The sequence below is a fragment of the Acomys russatus genome, chromosome 23 (genome assembly GCF_903995435.1).
Source record: "Acomys russatus chromosome 23, mAcoRus1.1, whole genome shotgun sequence".
NCBI classification, from domain to species: domain Eukaryota; kingdom Metazoa; phylum Chordata; class Mammalia; order Rodentia; family Muridae; genus Acomys; species Acomys russatus.
Genome location: NC_067159.1, coordinates 8,588,241 through 8,614,421, shown reverse-complemented (window position 1 = coordinate 8,614,421; position 26,181 = coordinate 8,588,241). Strand labels below are relative to the sequence as shown.

Below are 26,181 nucleotides of genomic sequence, written 5' to 3'. Positions count from 1 at the left end.
ACTAGCCAGGGCTGTGCAGTGCTCAGTTGGCCAGGGCTGTGTGATGCTCAGCTACTAGCCAGGGCTGTGCAGTGCTCAGCTGGCCAGGGCTGTGTGATGCTCAGCTACTAGCCAGGGCTGTGCAGTGCTCAGTTGGCCAGGGCTGTGTGATGCTCAGCTACTAGCCAGGGCTGTGCAGTGCTCAGCTGGCCAGGGCTGTGTGATGCTCAGCTACTAGCCAGGGCTGTGCAGTGCTCAACTACTAGCCAGGGCTGTGTGATGCTCAGCTAGCCAGGGCTGGGCAGTGCTCAGCTAGTCACGGCTGTACAATGCTCGGCTTACAAGCCTGCTGTTGCCATTACAGTCTGAGTTAATGAAGAGGTGAAGCACGATCAAACAGCCAAATAGTGCTCATGGTTGGTGTAGAGGGAAAACAGCTTAGTCGTCCCTGAAGAGGTCTTTTCTCAGGGGTCCAGATACTCTTCAGTGGAACAGCAGAGGCTTTGGGAAAGCTGAGCCAGCTGGCCCTGTCCTGGGCCCACGTGAGCGTCAGCATCCCTTCCTAGGCTTAGGCTTCTGACCAGCTTGTGGGGGTGTGTATGTGACTGTCCAGGAGTGGGTCTGAAGGCAGAGGACCAGGTCACAGTGTCCCACAGCCCCCTGTTGCCATGATGTGAGCTCTGTGTATGTCCCCCACAGAGCCTAGCATAAACAGGGAATCCAGTAAGTACTCCTGTTCAAACATGTGAATATGATCCCTGGAGATGGCTATACTGGGAGGGAAGGAAAGGGGAAACAAATATGAGGACTTCAGCCATTGTCATTACAGGAAGCTGGGATGGACTGGCAGTGCAGTTAGCAGCCAGCTGCCTGCCAGTCACAGGCCTGGCTGTGACACCCCTGACCCCCACCTCACCCCCACATACTTGACTCTGCTACTCAACACTGTGGGCCCAGGACACCTTAGACGGGGTCCCAGGGTTGAACGGTGCATGGTATGTAGCAGGTCTCCCGTTGACATTAGCAGAAAGAAGGAAACTAGTTGGGGTACTAAGTTCAGACCTACAACACCCTACCCAGAGACCCAATTGTGCACATCTGTGAGGAGAGCAGAAAACACTGAAAGCTGAGATAGGAGCCAGGCAGGTGCTCTGGGCTACTCAGAGCAGCCATTTATATGGAAATAACAGACTCAGGTGCTGGCCAGGTCGCTCAATCTTGCCCGTTCCCACTTCTCAGCGTGATGAGGTCCTAGGAGGTCTTAATTTGTTTTCTGAGCTTGAGTCACCCCAAGATGCTAAGGAAGAACCTAGAATGAGGTGCAGGGAAGCCATGGCGACGCCTCAACGTCCACACCAAGGAAGTCTTCCAAAGCCTTGTGCATCAGACCTATTTTAGCCTCTCTCTACCCTGAACAAGTGGTGTGAGGAGCCTGGGTCTTGATACTTAATGGACTGGGCTCTGGCCCTGGGTCTACTGCCATTTGTTAGACTTGTGACTTTGGACAGTTTGGCCTGAGAAAAGAGAGCATTACCCACTTACTGGGGCTCCTGGGATAAAATGTGTTTATATGGGCACAGTACCCCCAGCCCAGCATTTGGTGAGACTTGATAAAGCGGAGCTGTTATTTCTGACAAATTGCCAGCTCACGTGGAGTCTTGAACGAAGAGCAGAACACGATCCAGCCTCTGGCAGACCCATGCTCCTAGTGTTGTAGACTCACCAGGGATGGGGGCACAGTTTCAACTGTCCAATGTGTGAGAGCGTGTGTGTGTACGCACAGAGAGACATGCTTTAGACATGATGAGAACACTGATCCAGTACTGAGCAAAGGCTGGGAACACAGTGGCGTTTAGAGCGGCACTTGCTAAGTGATCATGATAGGGAAGATGTGGTCTGAGTCCCTTCATGGTTTTCTTTGTAAGAGGCAGCCAGGTGGCCAGCTCGGCTTTTTGGGAAAACTGTGCAAGGTCTCTAGGCCTCTGGGCCAGACAGACCTTCCCCAAGCCTCCAGGTCCCCTTGGGTGGTACATCCCTGCTTCCTCTAACCTCACTGTATGGAGACAACACATGCCTCTTGCAATACTCCCCGAGAGACAGGCAGATTATTAAACAGCCAGCCACGGTAACTCGGAAGGTTATGTTGCTCTCTATGTTTGCAAAGGGCTTTGCTATATCCTGCCAGAGCTGTTTCTTGTCCTCACACACCAGCTTACCATGGGTCTCACCGGATCAGCAGGCCAGGGAGACAGCCTTTCCATTCTCACACACACTCATGCATTCCTTCAACCGACAAGGTGACTACAACGAATACCAACGGAAGGGCCGAGTGGGTCAGAAGCTCAGCTAGGCTAAGACACAGTGGTAGCATCAGAACCATTCTGTGCCTCTCCTGAGTTCCCAGCTGCATGGGGTATATTTTCCGACTCCTTTGTCGAAGTCTTTGAGTATGCTTTAAGGTAAAATGAGTCTTGTAGGCAGCATGCAGTTGGGTTCTGCTTCCAATGTCTATTAAGCCACTCTGGCTTCTGATTGGAGGCTTTAATTCATAAGGACTTCTCAGAAACTAATTAAGCACTTAAAACATTTGTACAGCAGTTCAAAGTTTATATTATACTTTCTCAAACATTATCTCAATGGACTTTCACTCGGATCCCATGACAACTGTATTTTTGCTTTTCCTGTTTTATGAATGAAGAAATTCAGACTTTGATTAAATGACTTCCCCTAAATCACACTGCTAGTACTCCTGAGACTGGAGACTAACAGGCGGTTTTCAGACATATGAGATGGTGTATTTTTGAAGCAGAACAGTTGCCAATCTCGGGAGCTCACAAGAGTAGGACACTTGTCGTGGGTACTTTCCATCCTCTATTTTGAAGCCTCCAAGACCATGCTGAGGTGGGGGGGAAGGGCTTCAAATATTCTTAAAATGCTAACAAACAGCTTCTCTTGGTAGGCCAGCTGTTTAAGATTAATCAAAAGGACACAGAATCTTATGTTGAGATAATTATATGATTGCTTTTTTTGTTTGTTTCTTTGTATTATTTTATTTTGCTATGTGACCCTTGTTTGGGGTACAATGGCATTTCTTCGGTGGGAACTGTATGTTTATGTATGAGGGCAAATCAGCAGACAGGGAGGTGTAAGTAAGGGCGAAGGTGACAGTTTGAGCTCTATAAACCAGTTCAGACACTACTTATACCTCCTGTAGATGCTTGTGGCTTCCCAGCGCAGCCCCGGAGCACAAGGTGACCAAGACATCTGCTCATTGGACACTTTAGGCCACTTGCTTCACCAGCCCACTGGACAAACAGAACTGGCTGGCTGCCGTCATGTGGAAGGCCTCAGCTGGGCTCCTCCTCTGTAGGCCTCTACAGGAAGCTCTATTTCGAGGCACTGAGCTGGTGCAGGGCTCGGGCGCCCCTGCCAGAGATGAGAGTAGTTCCCATCTGTAAATGGCTCTAGCTCCTGGAAAAGCAGCCACAGCTGAGTGCTTAGAGGCAAATACATCACTCCCCGCTGAGCCTGTGACTCACAGGGCAGAGAGCCAGCCTCCCCAGGCACACAGGGAGGCAGCAGCCTGGGGACTTGCCTGGTGGCACTTGGGACTCTGGTCCACACTTAAGGGCAGGATTTATTTCCTCCTTTCTTCAGAGCCTTCGGTGAGGGGGCCCTCCTCCTTTGATCTCCCCACCTCACCCAGGGCTGGAGAGAGATTCTGTGCCAGCTGTTCAGATTGTCTCCCTAGTGGCCCAAACTGACTCACTGAAGGTGTGTGTCCCATTGTTCTGCTGCCTCTCTCAGGAACCTGGCCCAGCCCCTAACCCTCTGCAGATTGTGCCTGAGTGAGTAACCCTGCTGAAACCTTCTGTCCACAGCAGTGAGCAACTGACTATGTGCAGCACAGCAAAGCAGTGAGGGACAACGGACGTGTGAGGAAGGAAAGAGAGGAAGGGGAAGAGATGATGGGAGGGCCCGATGAGAAGGAAAAGCAAGAGTATAGCGAGAAATTTGGTTTCTTAAAAAATCCAGCTATGTTATGTGAACATGTTTTTGTTTTAATCCCAGGTGTGGGGTATGGGGCTGCTTCAGATTGTCCACAGCTGCTGACTTGATTTGTCTTGTGCTCTAGACTCTTGAGAGGGTATAAATTCAAGAGCCCAGAGAGAGCCTGTAGCAGCCACTGCTCTCCCTGCTGCTGCTTTTGCTACTGCTGTATTGCTGTTGTCTGGATTGCTGGTTATTTTTATTGGGGAAAGATTGGACTTGCTCCAAGGAACATGACACCCCTAGTCAGCAGGAAGTAGTATAAAGTAGTCTATGATTCCTTTCCCTCTTACCTTTCTCACCTATCTTGTGTTGAGGGGTTGGAAAGGACGTGGAGTAGAGAAAAGTGGTAGATATAGGAACCCAAATAAGTAGCCAAAAAGCTCGGTTACAGAGCAGAGCACACAGGAGATGGCAATCTCACAGCGAAGGTGAGAGAAGAGAAGTAGAGGCTTTGCTCTGTCACTGGGATCCTTTCTATGGAGCCAGAAAACCACAGGAAGCATCTCTTGGTTTCTGTCTGGGTGTCTAGCCTGGCAGGTATAACACACAGGCCCTCATCCCAAAGGGGCTAATGGCTGATCTGATTGCAGGGTTGGTGCATTGCACATTCAAGGTCCATTGCTATGTAAATACAATACTTCTTGGAAATTGAGAATATGGTGCTAGTTCTCACCACCTGCTGAGCTTATAAGGCCACCGGGGCATGTAAAGTAGATAGTCTGGGCAAAAATGCAACTTGATAGCGACATAGGACACCAGAAACAGCTACAGTGGTACTCAAAGGCAATTACAGCGGGGGGGGGGGGAGGGTTGGGGGGAGAGGAGCCTGGGGGGAGCAGTCAGATGCAGAAGGGACAAGGGAGAGTAGAGTACCAGGGATGACACATTCCCCCCAAAACGAGGCATATGGGTGGGAATGAATACACTTGTCTGATCTATGAGGCAATTAAAACTACATTCCTCCTTTTTGTTCTTTGCTTGCCCACTCTGACCATGCTCTGACATTTCTAGGGAGTGCCTTCCACATGGAAGAGGACCTCTCACCCCGCCTGGTTCAGTCTGAGACGTAATATCCCAGGCCTTGTGTAGACAGCCCTCCTTCAGGGAAGCTTTGTGTGACTCTCAAGGGTGGCTGTCACCAGATATCTTGTATACTTTTACTGTGACTCAAAATGAAAAATATGTTTTATATTATATCCAGTGTCCACGCATCCATACATCCACCCACCCATCTATTTATCTAGTGGAAACAATATTTTTTATAAGAAATCACTCTTTTCCTTCTGGTCATGACCCACTAAGTTAATTTCATGACCCACTAATGGACTGGAAATCACCATTTGACAACACTGTCTCTACTCACCCTGATGTCTCATTCCTTGCTCTGGACAGCTACGCCCTTGGCTGGGTGGCAAAGTCTGAGGCCATGCATCCTACCTGGCTCTCCCCAATCCAACCCTGAGCACTTTGGATGCAGCAGGTACTTTAAAAGTGTCGAATAGGTTAGTTATTGAGTGTGTGGAGGTGTGACTGGCCACAGGGAAGGACTCTTTCTTAGGTCCTTTGAAGTCAGAGGGAGAAGTGTCAGACCTTATGGCAGAGTTCCAGGGAGCAGAAAAGCAAGGCTCCAGCCTTTCTGCCTCCAGTAAGGCAGGACTCCATGTGACAGATGCTTTATTGAACCTTACAGTTGAGTAGAGACCTGAAATGGGAACAGTTTGCATTTAGTGAGCATGTGCTGTGTGCTGGCACTGGGCCTTTGCATACATTCCTTGTCTGCAACCACAGGTTCAAAGTCACATCTGCTAAGTGGCCCAGAGTGGACTTGAGTCAGATAGTCTTGAGTCTATACTATATACACATATACATTCCCTCGTCCACCCTGCCCCTATGTCAGCTCTCACTGCCCTCTCCTAATACCTATATATGAATTTACTTAGGATTGGGAACTCCCATCACCAGGTTCAGAGACATATGCGTGGGGGATGGATGGGTAAGCCAAAGTTAGCAGCTGTGTGGTACACCTCGAGTGTGGGTACCTACAAGGAATGAGACACAGAGCTTTTATTCATTCACCAAACATTAACTGAGCATCTTCTATATGCCGGGAACTGGCCATGGTGCTGAAGACAGAAAGCTAAGCCAAACAAGGTCGTCTGCACTTGCAGAGATCCCATTCCCCTAAAATGGAAAGGAGACAACACACAGATCAGGAGACAGCTAGTGTGACGAAGCAGAACAACAGGGTTAGGGCTGGGCAACCACAGATTGGCCAAAAGGGAGGTCTCTCTAGGAGGCACTGTCTGAACGAACAGCAGGTAAAGCTCCAAGGGCCACCAAGGTCACAGTTGTGGGAGAGCAAAATAAACACAATAAAGAGAGTGAAGGAAATGCTGGGAAAGAGCAAAGTCTCTCCAGAGACACCGTAAGGGGATGGGGCTAGGAACAGAATAAAAGCCAGGAGGCAGGAGTGTCCTGGAGGGAATCCCTGACAGAGCACTCTGCAGCAGGGGATGTAGTCAGCCAAGCACACCTGCATCTTAGCCTGGGGCTGGTCTGGTCCACTGACAGGACACAGCCTCCTTGCAAAGGGTTTGAAGTCCGCTTCAGGGCTCTAGAGTCGCAGTGAGACTTAGAACTGGTTTCAGCCTGCGCCCTGCAGCCTCTTGGATGTACTAATCACAGCTGTAGCGGGGAGCTGCCTTCAAAAAAGTCTTCACCCCTTCTGAAGGATCGTCTCCATCCTGAGAAGACAGTGCTAGCTAACATGGAGGTCTCTTTCACACCACACAGGTAGACCCCTCCGTAGGTTTATCCCTGTGCAGGGTCTGAGAGGGGGAGAAAGGATCCTTGAGGTGGAAGCTGGGGAGCCTGAGCCTGGGCAGCCTTGAAAGTGATCTATCTTATCCAGTTCAGGTGCCCTCATCTCATACCAGAGTTGGCATCTGGATGAGGGGAAGATGTTACTGGAAAAGGAGGGTGCACCCTCTTGGCTCCTCCCACTCACGCATAAAGGGCTGCTCCTTCCCAGACGGGTGTGTGATCCTAAGTACGAGAAACCCAGAAACGTCTAGCTTCTCTTGATACAGGGGCCAGCACTTCCTAGCCACCCACACTTGACCTTTAAAGCCAGAGCGATGGAATGGGTGTGGGGACTTTGGTTTCCTTCTTTGGATCCTCATTTTGCAGGAGACCCTCCCCACAAGCTGTTTCCAGTCAGATAAAAAAATAATGCAATAATGGTTGTCAACTGCATTTTATTGAACATTTACTCAAATACAGTCTCATCATTATTCTAAGTGTTTTCAATGAGCAAATTCAAACTGAGTCCTTGCAAAGGCCGAGGAAATGCCAATATCCCTCCTGTACGATGAGGATCAGAGCGGTTAGATGAACTACTCAAGGCCATTGAGATGGCTCAGAAGTAAGGGCTCTTACTGTCTAAGCCTGAAAAACCTGAGTTTGATCTGGGGACCCACAGCGGAAGGAGAGAACTGACTTCTCAGGGTTGCCCTCTGACCTTCACACACGTGCTGTGGCACGTGCATGCTCCTTCCCCCTAAAAATAGGCAAAATTAAAACAAAAAGTTCATCAAAAATAGACAAAATTAAAACAAAAAGTTTATCAAACATCACAAACTTACACCAGAGTTTAAAGACCTTGGTTTCAGATCAGCGTGTACATCACATGATACCCACCATATTCTCCAGGAAGAAGTAAAACTTCCACCTACAATTTGAGCTGCCTGCCTACTCCACTCAGTTAAGAAAAAAAACAAATAAACCGAAGGTTACCAGAGACTGGGAGAGGTTGGCTGGAAGGAGTTCCTGTGACTCCTTGGGGAAAAAATCAGAGCCTAAAAGAAGTCTCTCATATTTTTCGCTTGGGTCATCTGTATGGAGAGAAATGGAAAGCTGGTACCTTCCTCATGCTCAGACACGGAAGGGAAAAGATGTGCTCACAGGCCACCAGGTCATCATGGAAAAGGGAAGTGACCTCACACAAGCACTCTATGCTTCCAGGAAAAGGGACTGCTGCCTATGAAACTGAGTGGGACCCCATTCATGGCTGAAGAAAGCCCCAAGGCTAAAGACAAAGGAGGAGGCTGGGTACCCATCCAGAAAAGATGCCATGCCTCAGGGTGAACACGTGGACAAGAGTCTTCAGGTGTTCCTGGAAGAAGTGAGTTTAGGAGCTGAGCAGTAGCTCGCAGCAAAGTCCTTCCAGTGAGACAAGAGGCGAGCTGCCGTGAAGGAATCCCCTGGCCTTCCAGATCCTCTCTCCACTCTCCTTTTCTGCCATTCTTGTGGAGGCCTGTCTCACATATGGGCACCTTTGCCCTCCATAGAGGCACCCTGGGCTAACAAGCCAAGGAGACAGCTTGCTATTCTCTCAGCTCCCAACCCAGTGGGCCAACCCTGGGTTCCGGTGTCTTTCTCCCAGATATGGCAGCTCCCTCAGGTGGACCATTCATGTAGTCCCTTTTTTTAGATTTCAGTACTTGAAGATCTTGGAGGCTCACCTTTGCAATAGTCCACCTTAAGGACTCTATACCAGCACCTGGCTTTTGTGAGTCATCTGCTTTCCTGTGTGACCTGAACTGACACCCAGGGAAGGAAAAGGGAAGCACTTGTAACCCCACCCTAGATAGAACTGGGTAACAGGAGATAGCTTACATTTAGTGTCATTTAAAGTTGTGATTACTGAACTTGACACACAGAGCTGAGACTGCTTGGACTACCTGTAAGTGGCAGGAAGTCATGAGACTGGCTCAAATTTCCTCCAGGGCAGCAACCTTGGCTTGGGGACAGTGGGAGATGAAGGCAAAGTTGCCCTCTGATGCCCTGGGCTGTCAGTTCTCTTGGGTGCCTGGGCAGGTCAAACTCGGGTATCTGCTCCATGCTGTGGTCCTAGCTGCTCCTGTGTGCTTTCTCATGGGCCAGTTATTCCACAAGTGAAATCTATTTTCGCTGCCAGGGTCCATTGCAAACAGACCCAAGGGCCCTGCCAAAGCCTCCATTCACTGCCTCTCTCCACTGGGCTTCCAACCAAGTGTGTCTGTCATTTGGGGAAATTCCTTTAGTGTCTCTAGAGAGGATGTTGGCTGATGTCCTTGGGGGCCAAGCATTTCTGCAGAGTGACGGCGACACGGGTCCTCCTCATCTCTCATGGCTTTGATGACAACCTAGACAGAGTTGTCTCATGCTGACCTTGCGGCTGCTCTAAAATTCTGGCCAAGATGCTCACCAACAGTTTATGCATCAGCCTTCATAAATCCAGGCCTTCCTTTGCACACACTTTCCCCCCCTGCCCCCATATCCTCTTCATCACTTGTTGTTGTGATTTCAAGTCTATCCCTGGAGCTTCTACGCCAACAGGCTTCCCATGACATCCTCACCCCAGTGTTTCTGCTGGGGGTTGGCCACACTTCTATTTCTATATTGTAATCATTCATTTACACATGTGTCTGGCTCAGTGGGCACCATACAGCTAGCTTACAAGGCTCATCTGTGTTGAATGATTTTCCTATCTTCAACGTCCGGTGCAAGGTTGTGCACATGAAAATTCAATAAAGGTTTCTATAATAAATTAATGAGTGAATTGATAAGATAATGAATATCTTCACTTTGGATCAAATGGATGAGCAGCCAACATGTTTTAAATACCCTCTACATGATCAACACTGTACTGGGCACTGAGAGAGGCACCATTTCCACTTTGAGATGCCCCTGATCTGGCTAAGGAGGCACAGGTAACAGACACCCAGGTAGCCATTGTAATGTGGTAAGAATACCAGCCAGAATTTCCTGGAGGTTTTACAACTTTAGAATGTACCAGATACAGTTCACACAGTGACTGTTTGGTAGCTCGTCCCCACCCAACAGAAAGGGTGTTGTTATTATTATCTCTAATCTGCAGGCGAGGAGACGTTAGTGTAAAGCTACCTAGCTAAGAAGTGTCTCACAGAACTTAGCCAGAGCACCAAACATGTGGAGTGGACCATTGTCCTACAGGAGTGGAGAGAAGAGATGGGAGAGGAAAAAGGCTGCAGCAGCTGGGAGCACTTAGGAAAGGGCAAGCTTTGAAATGAACGAAGGTCTCCATGGCCCTCACTTCTTCTCCCTCATCCCCCCGCCCCAGGTGTCTGGAGCCCTGGGGAGGCCACTGCATGTTAGATGATTTTGCCCGAGTGCAGACATCACCAGTGCTCCGTCAGGCGCCTCCCCGGTTCCGGAACCCGAGGGGGTAGGAGCCCACGGCAGCCGGCTGATGCTGATTAATTTCCACTGACAAGAGGTTGCGTCTTCGGCAAGCACGGTATTAAATAGCTCCTTTTGATCATAATTAAGTTTCGCTCAGGCTGCTGCTATAAATAGCCATGCCCTATTGATTGGAGGGTCTGGGCTGTGAGCTCAGCACCCTCTGGGAGCCTTTCCAGCCTGGCCTGAGCTCACGAGTTCCACTTTCTTCCTCCTGACATGTAGCATTCCTGGTTCCAAGAGCAGCTCCAGCCCAGTGCCCAGCTTGAGGTCAGCTCATTCCTTCCAACTAACCTAGTCCAGGGTCAGTTTTCCCATTTCTCTGCAAATATCCCCACCTCTCACTACTGTGCTCAAGCTCCTTGCTGTAGGGAAACTGAGGCACAGAGAGATAAAATTCTTGCTTACAAGTCTCTAGGGAGGGAACTAGCTCATAACTAGGGCTGTCTTCACCTCGTCTTTATCCTTAACAGAAGTGTAACCAACACTGTTCAACCGTACTATCTGCTCTAAAAGGACAGAACAGGAGTGACCCGGGGCCTTACCCATGAGCACCATAATTGGTAGGAGGAAGCATCTAAAGAAAGGCACATTGATTATGTCCTCTGCATAGCCCATTTTTATATTCATTTTTTAAAGGCACTGGATGGAATGCCGTCCTTCTTCTCTACTAGACACCTTGCAGTCACGGTTCTTTCCTCAAGGCTGCTTCCCAGTTCCATGCAATGCCATCCCTACTGGTAACCACCAAGCACAGATGAGGTGTTGCTTAGCCCCCCTCCCCCCCCCCAGGCTGTGATTTTTCTGTTTTTTCTTTTTTTGGCTCTGTTTTGCCCCTTCCATCCTAGGGATGGGATGGAAGTAGTGGCATGGCAGACAGGTGGGGTCTGCTCTGGAGTTGTCAGGTTTGTAACCCCACCTCTGCCACCAAGTGGCACTATGAAGTCAGATACTAGCTCTCCCTGCTATATGGCAAACCACGGCCAATTCTGATCCCTCTTCTGCCTTGGTGAATAAAACCGGAAACTACCCATGCTTGTTCCTTCTCCTGGTGTCTGTGGCTGTTTTTGCGCTGCCATGGCAAGGCCCAAATAACTGAAGCAGAACACATAACCCACAGGGCCCAGAACTATTCACAATCTGGCTCCCGGCGATGCGAGTTTGCAGACCCGCTGAGGACACGTCGGAGTAGTGGGAGAGAGAGAAAAGGACTCTCAGAGTTGAGCTCAGACTTGGGAAGCTCCTAGCAAAGACTTCCAATTCTCCACTGTCCTGCAGATCAAAGTGTGCTGGTGCTTTTCCAGAAGACACAGCTAAAGACCCTAGGGGCTTTATGGACTCTGGTCATTGGCTTAGCAACCTGGAGATATACTGCCCCCAAACCACCAGCATATACATAGAAAGACACAGACATGCATGCATATGTACCCAAACACTGCTGGCATGGGTGGGGTGGAACGGAGTGAGATGTGGAAGCCTGTGACAGAGTAAAGGTCCTAATTTAGTGTATAGAGGGCAACCTCACTAACCAGCTGTGTTCATCCTCGCCACGCCCATTGCTAATCTGCTCGGGAAAAGCCCCTCCCCCCCAATCCTCTGTGGCATACTGTGAAAGTCCAAGTAAGATACTATCCTGGTCCCATTTGTGGCTCTTAGAAACAGAGCCATTCCCCAACAAGAGGAGGAAAGGTTGGTCGTCAGCAGACACGGCGCGGAGGAGGACTGAGAGCTTCGCTTGGCTCTTTGATATATGAACAGGGCAGAGGAGCTGCCAGGGAACTGGGGGGCAGGAAGCAGCTGGAGCCAGAGGGAGGAAATGGAGACATTAAACAGAATCAAAACTGATGAAATGAAAGCACGCTACATTTAGCCTCCACTCTCTGTGCTCCCCAAAGCAACCCCCTCAAACTCTTGACTTGGGCTGCTTAGCTTTGTCTCTTCAGGAGTGTTCCTGTGCCTCCTTAATAGTCACCCTTCTGCAGCCGGCAAGGCCTTCCGCCTGGCATCCATCCCGCCTGACAACAATGCCCAACAGCCCCTCTGTCTCAGCGACGAAAGTCCTCAACACGCACCCAGTGGGTATGGGGGGCTCTGATAATCTTCTTTCTCTCTCTGATGATCTTGTGTTTTGAGGTTGGTGGTCTGGAAACAAAACCTCCCAATTAGTTTTTACACAGAGGCTGCCGGAGGCCATATGCCGTGTTCTCCAGCTCTGCCATTACACATCTTCCTTATAATTGCTTTAGAATGACACTTATCATGTTCTATTTTATCACCCAATGAATGATAGATGCATACAAGAGAAGGCAAACACGCACGCACGCACGCGCACACACACACACACACACACACAAGCGCACGAGCACACACACTCGCGCACACGTGTGCACGCACACACACACACACACACACACACACACACACACTCATGGAGCAAGCCAGACTGCAGAATGGTTGGTCAGAGTAATTGTTCTGAAGTCCCGCATGCTGGGTCCTGCCCGCTTGCTTCATCAGTGTCTAGCTGTGGTTACTGAGTCTGCATTTGAGTGGACTGAGTGGCACATACTTCAGAAGCACTCTGCCATGCTCATCAGCTCCCTATGAACTCTACATAAAATCCTCAGTGTTCTTCCTGTAATTACTCAAGGAAGAAGATTTCCTTCCAAGGATGCATAGGGACTGCAAACAGCAAAGGAGGCAGTAGTTTTCCCTGTTCTTTAAATACTCCATACCAGGTACCCTAAGGCCAAAGCTTCCCTGCCCATGCACTGGAGACTTGTTGCTCCCCACTGGCTCAGGCATCTTACATGTCACCTCTTCCCACAAACAGGCAGGGCCTCTCTTAGGAGTCTCACAAGTAGGAAGCTCACAAAGGCTTCTGTGTTCTAAGTTGAAAACATAGACTGGCAGTCCCCACTCTCCACTCAACTGTGGAGAATGTCCTGTCCATTGGCTAGATCTGAGTAGGGGCTCAAAGTTTATTGCACATATTGTCCTTGGCTGGTGCCATAGTTTGAGCAGGACCCCTGGGCCCAGATCTTCTCATCATAATGTTCTACTTGTAAGTTTCTAGGACCCTCTGGATCCTTCTATTTCCCCAATCTCCCTTGCTTCTCTCACCTAGAATCCCGATAGGAAGTCTTCCCCTCTGTCCCACTTTCCTGGTAAGTGAAGACTTTCATGGGACATGCCCCTTAGGCTAGTGTCCAGATATAAGCGAGTATACACCATTTGACTCTTTCTGCTTCTGGGTTAACTCACTCATTATGATTATTTCTAGTTCAATCCATTTGTCCACCAATTTTGGGAATTCCTTGTTTTTAATAGCTGAGTAGTATGCTCCATATTTGGCCATGTCCCCTGGTGGCACTCAGAGGAAGGATAGCAGGCTACCAAGAAGAGACTTGATACCCTATGACCACATACAGGGGGAGGAGGTCCCCCCCCCAGTCACAGTCATAGGGGAGGGGAGTAAGGGGAAAATGGGAGGGAGGGAAGGGATGAGATAACAGTTGAGATGTAATATGAATAAATTAATAAAATATATTTAAAAAAACATGGACTGGGCTCATTGGCTCCTGCTTCCAAAAGCCATCAGAGACAGGACATGGAATTCTCCTCCTACCTACTTCTGGGAGGGGAATGGAACTCCAGACAGCAGCAACTGTATCAACAGATGCATCTTGTACCCATGCTGTCCATGCTGGGTGCTGAGGGACACACAGTAGGTACGCAGTAAAACGCTGGCAGAATATCTTGCTCTGAAGCTTCACAAATGGCCCTAGTAACTTCTCCTTTCCCTCCTTCAAGCACTCCATGACCAAAGACACTTTGTGTTTGCCTGAGCTGGCTCCACAGAGGACTCCAGATAAGCCCTCCAAGGTTCCGTTACCTACTTGGGGCTTGAAATTTGAGGCCAGAGACTATATTTCAGAGCCAAAGAGCCTTTCTCATTGAGAGAGCTGATCACCAGTCTCAGAGCTCAGAGTGCTGGATAAAACACCACTGAGCAACCTCGCGGATACCTAATAGGCCTTAACCACCCTGCAGACACAGTCCATTCTGGAGAGGAGGCATTATAAGAGCCAAAGACCAGCTAGGGTCAAGTGCTTCTCTCCCGACAAGAGCCTCAAGCCAATGGTCTCCAGGAGTACGGTGCATGAAGCTTCCCTCAAGCCCAGACAGGCTAAGGACAGAACATATGGGCCATCCTTGGGGAGTTTGGGGCAATGGTGAGGGGTAGAACCCAGGGACCCAGGCTGTGAGGGAAGAGGCCTGATGAGCTGGAGACTTTGCTTTTACTTTAGAGACACATTCTCCCCACCCCCTCTCCTTTTAAAATGGGAAGGAGTGTGAGTCTCCAGGGATGCTGAGAGAACAGAACAGACTGTTTCCAGAGCACTTTCCACAGCACTCATCTCTCTATTTCTTAATTAGAAGCCCAAGGGGAGCCTGGGGCCTTGGCAATGAGTGAGGTCAGCAAGTGATGGGGAACCCCATCCGAATGCTAGCTGACTCCTCCAGGAATGCCCCTTCTTCCCCGGGCAGTGTCTTACCCTCTCTCCTCTTTCAGCCAGGCCAGTGAGGAGTGGGCCTAAGCAGGGGTAGCCTTGGCTACAGTTGTACCGTGAAAAGAGATTGTGCATTACAGTTCAGGGGTGAAGACCCTTCTGTCCAGGGACCTAGGCTATAGTCTGGCATCGTTTGTTCTTTCCTGGAGTCCAGGATGCTGGCTCTCTATAGAGAGCCAGTCCACCTGTGCTCATCTGAAATGCAGTACATGTCTTCAGCCATCCCTCACAAAGCAAGCGTTGGCACCAGCGAGGCCATTGTGCTTTGAGAAGCCCCGTCACTCTCATCAGACCTGGTTGGCACAATGCTTCCTGGTCTTTGTTGAGTAGGTCCAGTTTCCTGACCAGCTCATCCGTGATAAATAATTGTTTCCTCACTCATTCTAGGCAGCTCTACTCAAAGAAAGGACAGAGACGGGTCTGACGAGGATGCTCCTCTCTTTGGTTCCCTGGTGTCTGAAGGCTAGGGTCGACCTCTTGTTAGAGAAAGGGCACAGGCTGCTCTGTGAGCCCCATCACACCCCCAGCAGCTGCCAGCATTTACTGGGCACCTTCCCTTTCTGTCTCCCTTCCTATTGTCCAAATGTCTTCTCTCCCTCTCCCTGTGCTGAGGATGTACACCTGGTATAAGAATAGGCTGGGGACCTTAGAGAATATGGATGTGGGGAAAGGGTATTTAAGGGAGGCACCTGAAGATCATCCTCCAGGAAGCGGATTGTTCTGGGGTTCAGCTTGACTGGAGTGCTGCCTGCCTATAACCCCTTACCTTCCTCATGTGTATGACAGGACCCAAACAGATCTCACCACAGAGCCCTTGGGTGGCTCTAGTCCCATTTCTGCTCTCCCCATAGCTTCTGCCTCCATGTTTCCTTGGCTCGGGTTGCTGGCATGCCATCTGGCACTCCTGGGTGAGCCAAGAGTTATTTACCAGTGACAGCTCTGTTCATCTGGCCATCACCACCCATGGACAAGGGCAGCAGAGCTTACCCAAGCCCCAGGAATGGCTGTTATTGAGCATGTACTCCTGCCAGTCGCCAGCCTAGGCACTTAATAACATCATTATTTCAATCCTCATGAAAATCTTCATTTGTCAGGAGACAATGAGGTTCCCACGTTGACTTCTTCCTGGTCACATAGTAAGAAAGTGGCAGAGCCATGGTGGTACCCAGACATGTCTGCTGTCTTATGAACCTGTCCTTGCCAGTGAGACCTGTGAGCCAGGGATCCAGCTAGAAACAAGGTATGGCTGAGGCTACAATCATATAAACAGTGCTAAACAAGTCCATGGATCCTTATTCCCAGCCTGGGGCAGATAGGAGAATTATTCATTCTCTGAACATTTACTGTGTTCCCAAGTCTCATCCGAAGGAGCCATATCATGCATGACACATATCCACATTGGCTTCTGGACCTCAGTGGAAACACTAGCCTTTTGAGCAGGCTGACACCCATGTCACGTGCCCTACACATGCCCTGTCGTTCCTCCCTGCTGTTACCCACTATGAAACACAATCCATGTGGCTCACAGCAAGCCCTTGTCATTTGTGGTAGGTCACAGAAAACGTCCCCCAACATTTCTCATCCTTCTCATCAGTCATACCCTGTGTAATGTGGCATCACAGCTACTTCTGTCCAAAGGTGCAACTGATTTCTCAGTCCTTTGAATGGGGATTTGATCACTAGATATTAGCAAAATAGAAAGAGCAGAGGCTTAAGGAGAACACGTACGCTGAGGGTTTGACCTTTTGTGCAGTGACAGGGAACTATGCGACTGCCATCAGTGGAGGGCTCTACTCTGCTTGGCTCTTCTGGGTGGTGGGGGACCAGACTAACCCATCCATCCCAGATACTCCAGGTGCTCACTTATCAGATGCCAGAACTGTAAGTCCATGTTAGACCATCTTTAGGGAACCACAGATGGCCTGGAAGAAGAGCTGAGCCAGCCTGAGGGTGACCACTGGCCTGTCCACTGAACCCACAGAATCACGAGATGTAATCAATGTTTAAGGTTTAAGCCGCTACATTTTTAAGCATGATGCTCTGTGAAGTAGGAGCTAACTGATTCCGATTCTCGCAGAGGAGCTGATGGAGGTGCTAGAAAATAAGTCCCACGTTTCTTTATAGCACCGAGGCCATGGGAGCACAGTCTGGTATGGAGGATACAGGGTCGCAGAGGCAGAACCCCCAGGTTTGTTTAAAACCTTGCTTCCTCACTGATAAGTCATGTGACCCGGGATAAACCACTTAATCTCACTGTGCCTCGCTTTTCCCTGTCTGTACGGTAGAGGTGATAGTGCTCCGGATGGGCTGCTATGAAAACAAGTTAATCCATACAGACCACCTAGAGCTCTGCCTGGTCTACCGTATGAGGGCTTTCCCAAACTACCAAGACAAACATCCCTGCTACACTTCCAGCTCCCAGAGAGCTCACGCGTGGAGGAAGCATGCTGGTCACATTGCATCTTCAGTCAGGAAGCACAGACATATAAGCTGGTGCTCAGCTGTCTTTCTCCTTTTATCCAGTCCAGAACACCACCTCCTTAGGATAGCCCTGGCCACACTAAGGGCAGTTTCAAGCCAATCTAGAAAGTCCCTTGTTGATGTGCTCACAGGTTTGTCCCCTTGAGGATGCTAGGTCCTGTTGTCGTGTTAGCCATCAAAATCACCATCACGATTACCTTCTAGGCAGCTTTCTGGGCCTCAGATGAACCCAGGCATGTGGCTTTGTTTGCCCACTGTGGCACCAACACACACACACACACACACACACACACACACACAGTTTCTTCTTTTCTAGAAGATTTACTACTAATGCATAGTCTTGGCTGCTCTCAGGATAAGCTTGCTATCATTCTAGAGACGCTATCTCAGTGTTCATAGGAAGTCATTCTACAAAAAAGAGGAACAGGAGAGAGAACGTAACCCTATGCTCGCTATTCCTAAAGCTACCCACAGCCAGTGTCTTTAAACTGCCTCTGGTTATAACTCTATTGCTGGTCAGGAGAGAAATGAGCACTTACACACCAAGAGGGATGCCTGGGCTACAGGCCAAGGCCCAGCAGGGAGAGGAGAGGGGCCAAAGCTCCTCCTGGACCACAGGACTAGGCTCTGGGCATGCCTGCCCTGCACAGAGGGCTGAGCTGAAGCAGATTTTCACTGCAGATGGCCCAGTTGGGACCCTAATACCAGGTGGGTGAAGCGATCCTTCAAATAGCCAAAAACACAAGATATTCAAGCAGCCCATGACTTGTGGGCCACGGCACACGTGTTAGAGATAAAAGATACAGGTATGGCAGAGACACAGGACTCCTCGGCTTCCAGTGTGGCTAGGAGAGATGAAAGTAGAGCTCTTAACAGTGCCCTCCTACGTCAAGAAGCCTGGCTGGCCCTATGTTAAGAGCAAGGTCAAAGGTAAAGCCAGGAAACACAACTCTATGGGAAAATGCTATCAAAGCTGAGCTGGGAATGTGACACAAATTTGGAGGTTTTTTTTTTAAATAGCAAAATTAAAGTGGTATTTTCAAAATTCTTGCAACTACTAAGAGGGAGTCGCCAGCATAGGCTGGAGACAGGACTGGCTATAGTTCTTCTAAAACTAGGAAAGGAGGGAACATCAGCTTTCTAACCAAGGCTGGTTCCATTAGAAGTAAGGTACTGGTGTGCTGAAGGCTAGCTGTTTTCTTGGGCTGCACTCCACCTCCGCCCATGGCCAACTTTCTGTGTTCTGCCAGGTCATCTTGGTCATTTTCTGTGCCTGGTGACCAGACACAACAGCCGTTCATCATTGTATAAGGTCAGAACACATGGCCGGCATGTCAGAGATGTTTGTTGATTAAATAAAGGAACCAGACAACAGCACACTAGAGTTCCAGCAGCAGCTGGAGGCTCTGTTGCTCCTGACCACCCATGCCTAGCACTTTCCCCCCCAAATAACAAGACTGAAAATTCAAAGACTAGTCAATCTCTCTTGCCACCTGCCAGTTTTCCTTGGATGCCCAGGGACAGAGCCACTCTTTGAGGAGATGGGTGAGGGGTCCATCTCACCTAAGGACCAGAAGATGCAGGTGTGGATCAGGATGGGAAAGAGGGCCAGTCCCAAGAACAGAGGGACTCCAGATGGCAGAAAGAAAACAATCTCCATGATTTATGAGAAGCCTGGGTCACCCACAAATTTTCTTTACCTCACCCACAACCCTCACAGCTAGCAGGCTTTCTCGTGTATAGGCGCACACTCGCACAACTCTTTCTTTCCTCTCTCTTTGGGGGAGGGGAGGGTTTCTCTGTGTAACTTTGGCTGTCCTAGAACTCCACCTGTAGATCAGGCTGGCCTTGACCTTAGAGATCTGCCTGCCTCTGCCTCCCGAGGGCTGGGGTTAAAGGCGTGCGCCACCACACCTAGCAACATACTCACACACCTCTGTGCCCTCCCCTAAGAGCACAGTATCTATGTCTCTCTCCCCTACAGTCTTCACTTTCTGCCTGGATTTCCTCTTCAGCTCTGCAAACCACCTTTCTGGCACGACTTAGGGGCTCACACCAGCTGTCTCTCTTTGTCATTTCTGAGGGCAGAGTAGATCTGATGATCCCTATCTGATGATGATGACGACCCATCCCTATCTGGATGGGCAGCTCCTCCTTGACTTCATGCTCCGATCCGTGTACCTGGGCGCACTGCCTGGTCCTGTTCTGCTTAAAGTTTTATGCAAAGTGTGTTTATCAGACCATTTCTGGTGCTTCTCACTCCAGCTGGAGAGAAGCACAGGGTTGCAGTGAGGCTGACATGAGCATCCACTGGGCTCCTTACATGTGCCGTGGGGGCTTTACTTGTAGCTAGAGTCTAAGACCAGAGTCTCTCGTGCTGAGGAGCCAGAGCTGCTTGAAAGCAGGGCTGTTTAATTCAAGCCTGTGGATCCAGGAGAGGGGGTGAGGAAGGGAGACAGACAGACAGACAGACAGACAGACAGAGACAGACAGAGAGAGGAGAGTCCCTAGATGTGATATCCTGGCCATTTCTACCATCTTTCCCTTTCACTATGACCACCTCAGTCACCTATTACTTGGCTCTCATCCTCTTCCTGCAATGGAAAGAAAGTCAATGGGATGCTCAGATGCTCACGGCCTGCAAGTTTACCATCTCCTCAGTCCTCTGTGATCATTTAATGGTTGGTTTCATTCAAATAACTTAAAGTAAGGTAGGTTATGCTGCTTACTCAATAGATGTATAGTGTAGCATCCTACAGACTTCCCTGTGCTCCTGTGGGGAGCTCACGTAATAAATGAAGTAGGAAAAGGAGGGGCCATTTGCAGACAAAAATGACACCATGAGAAATATGACATTCTTATAGAATGATAGAATAAGAAAAAATAAGTTGGCGATGCCAGTGGAGCATGGAAAAGATGGAGGTGTCAACAGGGGTGAGTAGTGGGAGACAGTGGAAGTGTGGAAGCCAGATAGCCATATTGTACAAGTTCTTAAATGCTTATCTCACGTGTCTAGCAAGGATCCTGGGTGGTAGTTCACTCCAGAAGCTTCCACACCCACTCTAGTGGGATCTAGTCTCACTAAGCCCATCCTGGCATAGTGACTTCTGTGATCATAATTATCCCTGTCTCCCAGAGCTATTTCCTAAGAGAGCCTCCTGGTAAAACCCTTGTCCCTCCAGATTAAAGGGGGAGAATGGCTTCCGTATCTATAAAGAGGCCTGTGATCACTAACTCTCCTCAACAAAGAAACAGACTGCAGCAATCAGGAGCAGCTCCTCATCCCCAGAGCCATGTAGGCAGACCTGATGCCCTCTGCTGGGGTGGGTGAGTCCAGCGCTGAAGAGCGAGCGTGGGTGTAATACTCATTGGGTTTGAATGCCCATCTCATCTCATCTCATTCTTTGAAAGACGCTTGCAGGGCTGGGTGTGGTGGCACACACCTGTCATCTCAGCACTCGGGAGGCAGAGGCTGGCGGATCACTTTGAGTTTGAAGCCAGCCTGATCTACAGAGTCCAGGACAGTCAAGGCTACACAGAGAAACTCTGTCTCAAAAAAAAAAAAAAAAAAAAAAAAAAAAAAGGCACATGCTCTCTCCCAGGGTTGGTGTCTGATGTCACCACTCACTTGTCCATACAGATCATCCCAGGGAGCTGGACTCACAACTCCTTGCTTTTTCCAGTGGGACATCTGCCCTGGGGGCTTCAGCAGCCATTGACCCTGCTTTCTTACCCCTGGGTTCCTAAAGGATTTCCAGGAAGGGGATCTCCAGGCAAGGTCTTCCAGGCCTCACTGTGGGCTTGCATTTGGTCAAGGACTCTTAGTTTCTGTCTTTTTAGGGGAGAAGAAATAGAAATGGGAAGGCTGCGAGTGTCTGACCATTTAAAGGCCAGTTCTTTGGGCTATGGATAACCCAGGCTACTAGGCTAATGGCCTGTTCTCCTTGGCAGCTTAGGGCTTTAGTAGCTGGCTAGGAACTGAGAACTCATGAAATGCAGCCTTCTCACCATTTAGAAGAAGACACTACCAACCAGAGACAGAGAGACAGATAACCGTCCCAAGGTCACACAGCCCCCAAAGCCAGTTCTACATTCACCTTGCCCAGGTTTCCAATCTGGTGGCCTCTCCACGGCGTCCCCCCACAGCCCCACCCCACCCCAGAGCCCCACCGAAGCTGCAAGACTTGGCCAACCGACATAAGCAAGCTCAGCCATAAAGTACTCAACTCTGAGTGTGGACTCCGCAGCCTCTCCTCCTCAGATGAGATGTTGCCCTTACATGGAGATATTCGGAAGTCAGGCACGGGGTAGGGGTGGGGACCCGCGAGTGGGCACGGAGCTTCCTAATCTCTCCCTAAGCTCTGCCCAAGCTCTGAGCGTGCCAGTCCAGCAGCGGGAGAATGTTTTATTAACTGTCACCATGTCCCTTGCTTGCTTGAAACACATTTCTGCAGCAGGAGGAAATGGGGCTGGAGGTAAAAGTCAAGGCTATGGTTCAGAAGGCGAACACACGGGTTTTCCGAAGGGAATGCAGAAACACCCAAGGATCACATACTGTGCATGCATTGCCTTTTTTCATCTCACCCAGGCAAGACTGGCACCAAAGAGGCAGAATGATCCCGCCACCATACTGCTGAAGAACCAGCAGCCTGGAAATGAGGATGCCCTGAAGGGAGATCCATGTACACCTGGCACCAGGATTCCTCAAGGGAGGTCCAGCACTGGCTGTGACAACTCAGGGGTTACATCCTCCAGGTGACTCCTCCACTCTCCGCCCCATCTTTCTGGAAGTAAAAGTAGTCACAGGTGACTTACAGAGGGCCAGTTGCTAAGAGTGAGGGAAACTAGGGTCAGGAGGCCTGGGACCAGTGAAAGAACATAGCCCTCTTCCCTAGCGAGCCAGTGTCTGCACTGGCCAGAGCTGTGATCTCTTAGGGGGCCGGTAGGGTACCCAAAGGTCCCTGGAAAGGTAAGGGGGTGCCGCCAAAGAACAAGGCCACTTGGGACCTGGAATCTTCTAGGCAAGGAAATAGTCTGAGATTTTGAAAAGGTTATTATAAAAGATACATACGTAGTATGCATGCTTCTTCTCTCATATGCATTTTGAAGGGAAAGGGAGAGTTTGCAATATAGTGAAAGTCCCCACCTCTGCCTTTGCTGTCCTCCCTCCTTTTCATCAGCTGCCTGCCACCAGGGCCCATGAGCCCAGACAAGCCCAACCCCCACACATCTACGCCCACTGGCTTGGTCTCCCTGCCCTCGGCATTTTCCTTGTTATATTCTGTGTTCATCCTTCCCTCTCATGACTTGTGCACACGAACCCTGCAAGTGTTAGTGAGTTGGGGCGCTTGTGTGTGTGTGTGTCTCTCTCTCTTCTTTGCCCATGACAAAGGCAGGAAGGTCCTATTTTCCCCTTTTCTCAGGAAACACGCTCGAGTTTCCTTCGGACGGAAGTGGCTGATGGTTGACTGAGCAAGCGTGGATGCTACACAGACCAGGGCAGTCAGTCGTGAGTAGGCGTCAAGGCTTAACTACAAACTGGATACAATGGTGAAGCCTCTTCTTTAAGGCAGTTGGGAGGGTGAGATGCTGTCTAAACAACCTGTACTGAGCTTATGCCTAGGCTGCTGGCAAAGCTAAGAGTCATCAGCTACTGTTGCTGAAGCAATGGCAGTGGTCTCTCAGGGTCACAGTGAACATACTTCTACTCGTGCAGAATTCAGCGCTGATGGCAAACACTCACTTCCTCCCTTCTGAATTACAGCCCTAAAGAGGCTCCATCACAGCTCTCAAGTCACCAGTCACTGCTGTGTCCTAACTAACTGCTGAGGGGGCGGGGGCAGAGGGAGCTCTCACTCAGGAAACCGGGAGCAGCTGCTTGTTCCTCTGCCCTCGGTCCTGTGGCCCCTCGGACATCCCTACACACCAGCACCCTTCCTTCCTTTTCCATCAGAGCGTTAGCCCTTTCCTTATAGATTCTGAGTCCACACTTCCTTCTCATCACGGTCGTTTCATTTCATTCATCACACATTTGTTTATTGCCAGTTCTTTCTAGAATGTCAGCTCCAAGAATTTTTCTGTCCTGTCCACAAATTTTTCTTCAGTGGTTCTCAACCTTCCTAACGCTGTGACCCTTTAATACAGTTTCTCATGTTGTGGGGACCCCCTCCCCCAACCATAAAATTATTTTCATTGCTACTTCATCATTGTAATTTTTTCTACTGTTATGAATCATAATGTAATATCTGATATGCAGGATATCTGACATATGTAGCCCACAAAGGGGTCGTGACCCACAGGTGGAAAGCCACTGCCCTAGTGTGGTGCCTGGCATTCTCACTATACCTATGGTCAGGCGAACACATTCAATTTTTCCCACTGGGGTCTCTCAAGGTCTAGCTAAAATGCCACACGGCCTCCACGGAGCCCTCGTTAGCATTGCCACCTCCTCTCATGTCTCCCTTGCGCCTCTTGCCTTAATGAGGCCTGGAATACCGCTCTGTGAGCACAGACATTTTTATCGGAGCAGGGCTCGTTGAAGGCCCAGTGAACTTCAATGGAGTCAAAACACCTCACTGTGACTGCAGTGTGGGAGCTTGGGTACAGTGTCATGCGTGGCCTTCTCGTGTGCAGAGTGGGATCAAGCACCCACATTACAGGGGTTTTGGGCTTTAGTTCCCCACACCCCTCTTTCCCTGAAGCTCCGAATATGGACCTGAGTTGTGTCTTGTTTGCTGTGAAGTGTGTTTACTGAACTATAAAAGCATCATGTTCTCCAGCTGCTTTCCAGGGGCCCAACTTAGGGATGGGCACGTCAGAGGATGGGTCTAGTGACTCAGCAGGTGCAGGGGACACCTTTTCTTCCCAAGGGGAAGAGGAAAGCAAGTGGGAGAAGAAATGTCCCAAGTTCTTGAAACTTTGTCCCAGGGCCTGACACAGCAAAAGGCCAGCAAAGGCTAGAGCCCTCTGCATCAGCACCACCCTGAGACAGGGAGAGATGCTACTTGGCCTGTCCATGACAGTTTCGATCTCATTTCCTAGCCACACGCCAACATAAGGGCACATTTATTTATTTGCTATTGCAAAACCTATGAACAGAAGTTTCCCCCTGGTGGGTGCTGTTATTCACTTAGCATTGTAGAACAGTAAACAAAATAAAGCCTTCTTTTACTCAGAAGGTCAACCTTCCCTTTTAGTTACAGCAGAAACACAGTATAAAAGTGAACATCCACAGGCCAAGAAGACAGAGTAGACAGAATCTTTAGTAAAGTTATTTGCCAATGGTACCAATGTTCTTAATGGGGCTGTGCACCCAAGTAAGATATGGGGCAAGAATGCCTCAAGGCCCAGACTTCATGCTCTCTTCTAGTCTCCTCCTCCAGCTTCATCCCTTCAACCAATGATTTGGGGACTACTTTTAGTCCTGTTCTCCTGGCTGAACCCCAGAGCCATTTTCTATCCAGAGGACACCTGGGGTGACTTCACCAATGCAAAGTCAAGGCCATGGTCCTTCTCTCCCAAGCTCCCCGCCAGCCTGTTCCTTCTCTGATTTCTGCAGCTTTGTACTTCTCGTTAGGCTTTCTTATGTTCCAAAGTTCCCTCAGACTCCTCCTGGCTGTGTTTCTGTTCAAGGCCTCTCTTGTTCTGAGGTAGCTACCTCAGGTCAGGCCTACCTCAAGTCAGGCCTACCTCAGGTCAGGCCCTACCTCAGGTCAGGCCCTACCTCAGGTCACGCCTACCTCAGGTCAGGCCTACCTCAGGTCAGGCCTACCTCAAGTCAGGCCTACCTAAGGTCAGGTCCTAACTCAGGTCAGGCCCTACCTCAGGTCAGGCCCTATCTCAGGTCACGCCGACCTCAGGTCAGGTCTACCTTAGGTCAGGCCCTACCTCAGGTCAGGCCTACCTCAGGTCAGGCCTACCTAAGGTCAGGCCCTAACTCAGGTCAGGCCCTACCTCAGGCCAGGCCCTACCTCGGGTCAGGCCCTACCTCAGGTCAGGCCCTACCTCAGGTCAGGCCCTACCTCAGGTCAGGCCCTATCTCAGGTCAGGACTACCTCAGGTCAGGCCCTACCTCAGGTCAGGCCTACCTCAGGTCAGGCCCTACCTCAGGTCAGTCTCTACCTCAGGTCAGGCCTACCTCAGGTCGGGCCTACTTCAGGTCAGGCTTACCTCAGGTCAGGCCCTACTTCAGGTCAGGCCGTACCTCAGGTCAGGCCTACCACAGGTCAGGCCTTCTTTACCTGTTGTTACCTGGTTAGTCCATGGATGACCATCTTGAATCCAAGAGTTCTTCTAACATTTACCCCAGAGCCAGCTGCCGGGTGAATCTACCTCATGCATGCACTCAGAACACCTTTTGTGGCGACTAATGCCTACCAAATGAGATCCTTGCCCTCCTACTTACTATAAACCATTTCCCGTTTTCATGTCTTACACACCAGGAAACAGCAGTTAAGCATCCCCAGCATCATGCCCTTTCGTGATTTGCTTAGATTTCCCATTCCCACTTATTAAAATCCTTCTTGCTGTTGTTGCTCTGGCTAAAATGTTACCTCTTCTGTGTGGCCAATCATTCATTTATCAGCAAATATTAGCTATTTAGTCTGCAATACAAACTTCCGATCTTTGTTGGAACATGACCCTTTCTTTTTGTACATGTTTGTGAACAAAATTATATCCTCTGCTGTGCCATAAACTTCTCAAGCTATCCCTCTCCTCCTCTTCCTGCTCCTCCTCCTCCTTCTCTTCCTCCTCCTCCTTCCCCCACCTCTGAATTTCCCCCATGTCATTCATTGTAGCAGTACTGGGGATTGAACCATGGTTCTTGAACATACCA

The 26,181-nt window shown here is 49.7% G+C and overlaps 1 protein-coding gene across 2 annotated transcripts in view; it reads right to left on the bottom strand.

The window, feature by feature from the left end:
- Kcnd3 (potassium voltage-gated channel subfamily D member 3) overlaps window positions 1–26,181 on the bottom strand; it is a 210,877-nt gene that overhangs the window by 166,940 nt on the left and 17,756 nt on the right. The gene's annotated exons all lie outside the window — the stretch shown is intronic.